Raw genomic sequence first — 3782 nt, 5'->3', positions numbered from 1 at the left:
GCAAAGTTGTATCGTCAGTGCATCACAGATTGTTAATGATTCTCCCTCCAATTCTGATGCCAAATTTTTCTTCACATAGCCCAGCTTCTCTGATTATTTGCTTAGAACATAGATTGAATGAGTATAGAGAAAGGATACTTCCTTCCTGATTTTAAACCATGCAGTGCCTCCTTCTTCTGTTTGAAAGAACAATGTACAGGCTCCTCATGAGTACATTCAAGTGCTTGAGAATTCCCATTTTTCTCAATGTTATTCATAATTTGTCATGACCCACACAATCAAATGCCTTTGCATAGTCAATAACACACAAGTAAACATCTTTCTGGTATTCTTTGCCTTGAGCCAAGATCCATCTGACAGCAGCTATGATGTCCCTTATTTCACGTACTCTTCTGAATCCAGCTTGCACCTCTGGAAGTTCTCTGTTAATATACTGTTGCAACCGTTTTTGAATTTTCTTCAGTAAGTTCTTACTTGTGTGTGATATTAATGATATTGTTTGATACTTTCCACATTCTGTGGGATCATATTTCTTTGGAATGGGTACAAATACGGATCTCTTCCAGTCAGTTGGTCAGGTACCTGTCTTCCTCATGTTTTGGCATAACTGAGTGAGTGCCTCCAGTGCGGCATCTGTTTATTGAAATATCTCAATGGGTATTCCTTGTTCTTCACCAATTCCTTCATTGCAGCTTCGACTTCCTCCTTCAGTACCATTGGTTCTAGATCATATGCCACCTCGTGAAATGGATGAAGATTGACCAGTTCTTTTTGGTACAGTGACTCTGTGTATTCTTTCCATTTCTTTTGATATTTCCTGCATCACTCCATATTTTCCCCTTAGAATCTTTCAATACTGCAACTCGAGGCTCAATTTTTTTCCTCAGATCTTTCACCTGGAGAAATGTTGAGAGTGTTCTTCATTTTGGTTTTCTAACTCCAAGTCTTTGCACATTTCATTATAGTAATTGGCTTTGTCTGCTTGAGCTATTCTTTGGAATCTTTGGTTCAGCTCTTTTGTCTTGTCAATTCTTCTATTGGCTTTAGCAACTCTCCACTAAAAGGCAAGTTTCAGAGTCTCTTCTGTCATCCATTTTGGTCTTCTTTTCTCTTCTTTTTAGTGACCTCTTGCTTTCTTCATGGATGATGTTCTTGATGTCATCCCACAATTCTTCTGGTTTTCAGTCACTGGTGTTCAATATATCACATCTATTCTTTAGATGGTCTCTAAATTCAGGAGAGATATATTCAAGATCATATTTTGTATCTCATGGACTTATTTTAATTGTCTTTAACTTCAAGTTGAACTTGCATATGAACAGTTGATGGTCTGTTCCACAATCAGCTCCTGGCCTGGTTTTGGATGAAGATATTGAGCTTTTCCATTGCCTCTTGCCACTGATGTAGTCAATCTGGTTCCTGTGTGTTCCATCTGGCAAAGTCCACATGTACAGCCACTGTTTGTGTTGTTGAAAAAAGGTATTTTCAGTGAATAAGTCATTGGTCTTGCAAAATTCTACCCTGATATTTCCAGCATTATTTCTGTCACCAAGGCCAAATTTTCCAACTACCAATGATTCTTCTTTGTTTCCAACTTTTGCACTCTAGTCACCAGTAATAATTAACACATCCTGATTGCATGTTCGGTCAAGTTCAGACTGCAGAAATTGATAAAAATCTTTAATTTCATCATCTTTGGCTTTAGCGGTTGGTGCATAATTTGAATAATAGCCATACCATCTGGTCTTCCATGTAGGCATATGGATATTATCCTATCACTGACAGCATTGTACTTCAAGACAGATCTTGAAACATCCTTTGTGATGATGAATGTCACTCCATTCCTCTTAAATTTGTCATTCCCAGCATAGTAGAACACATGGTTGTCTGATTCAAAATGCCCAAAACCAGTGCATTTCAGCTCACTAGTGCCTAGGATATCAATCTTTGTGTGTTCCATTTCATTTTTGACAACTTCTAATTTTACAAGATTCATACTCTGTATATTCCATGTTCCAATTATTATTGGATGTTTGCATCTGTTTCTCCTCAATTTGAGTTGTGCCACATCAGCAAATAGAGGTCTGGAAAGCTTTATCTTATCCATTAGAGTAAGGCTGGTTTTACTCTGATGATGCAGATCTTTCCCAGTCCTATTTTGAGAGCCTTCTAACCTAAGTGACTCCTCCTCCTCCTCCTCTGTATTGGACAATGTTTCCAGACTATTCATAAAGTTGGACAGTAATGTATCAGAAAGTGTTTTTCTGTTATTCATAAGGTTTTCCCTGGCCAATTCTTTGAGAAGTGGATGTCCTCTTCCTTCTTCCTAGACTGTCTCAGTCTGCAAGCTGAGCTGAAACCTGTGCAGCATGTGCACCCTGCTGGGTTTGAAACATCAGTGACACAGCCTCAAGACTCACAGCAACAGGTCACCACAGTAGGACAAACCGACAGACAAGTTTGTCTCCTTTAGCTGTTGGAAACCTCTCCAACCTCCCGTTACCTGGATCCCTACTGCTGCCTTCTCACTCTGTCCTGGTTCCCTGGCCTTTTTCTGTCCTTTCCTTCTTTACCACATGGCCACTTGTGGGGCGTGGCCTGGGTCCCTGCCCCTCACCTGGATTCCTGCAGCTGACTCCTTGCTCTGTCCCAGCCTCCTTGCCTGTTCCTCTCCTTTCCCCTGTTTTCCCGCCTTGCCACTTTGGGGAATGGCCTGGGTTCCCTCCCCTTATCTGGATCCCACTGCTGATTCCTCACTCTGTGCAGGTTCTCCTCTCCTTTTTCCTCTCCTTTTCCCCACTTTCCCGCCTTGCCACTTGTGGGGCGTGGCCTGAGTTCCCTCCCCTCACCTGAATCCCTGCGGCTGACTTCCATGACCAAAGCAGGTGAGGTAAAGTTAATGATTTAGACTTCAATCCAAACCAAACTCACTGTTGTCAAGTTGGTTCCAACTCGTAACAACTCTATAGGATAGAGTATAACTGCCACTGGATTTTCCAAGGCTGTGCTTTTTATAGAAGGAGCCCTGGTGATGTACTGGTTAAGCACTCACCTGCTAACAAAAGGCGGATGGTTGAAACCACCAGCTGCTTTATTCTTCCATAAAGATTTACAGCCTTGAGAACCACGTGGGGGCAGTTATGCTCTGTCCTATACAGTCATTAGGAGTCAGAATCAACTTGATCTGGCAATGAGTTTGGTTTGGATTTTTAATCTTTATGGGAGCAACTGCCACACTTTCTCTCACGGAGCATCTGGGGGGTCTGAACCACTGAAATTTAGTGAACAGTGGAGCACTTAACGGTTGCACCATCAGGGCTCCTGTGATTCTACTAATCTGTGGATAAATCTCAGTTTGTGTGTCCATTGCCTTCTAAGGTAATTGTGCATTGTTTTGTTTTTTATCTCTTTACGATGGATGAAAAATAAATAGTCTTCTACCTTTTCCTTGCATTCATGGAGCTATTCTAAGAAGGTATAAGGGAGGCTTATAAAGTAATATATTTTTTATGCTTGTTTACCAGGATCTACTGCAGATCATGTGAGGATGCAGTCCTCATCATCACTATCATCACCATCATCACCATCATCATCATCTCATCATTATCATCTTGTCTAACATATATCAAGTGCTTGTTGTTGTTGTTGTTATGTGCCGTCGAGTCGGACCCGACTCATAGTGACCCCTCCTTGAGTTTCTGAGGCAGTATCACTATGGATTGCCCAATCTTCCTTCTGAGGAGTGGCTGGTGTGTTTGAATTGCCAGCCTTCTGGTTAGCAG

The sequence above is a fragment of the Orycteropus afer genome, unplaced genomic scaffold (assembly GCF_000298275.1).
Source record: "Orycteropus afer afer isolate SDZICR_OR568_19922 unplaced genomic scaffold, OryAfe1.0 scaffold00029, whole genome shotgun sequence".
NCBI lineage: Eukaryota > Metazoa > Chordata > Mammalia > Tubulidentata > Orycteropodidae > Orycteropus > Orycteropus afer.
This window is presented reverse-complemented; position numbering follows the sequence as displayed.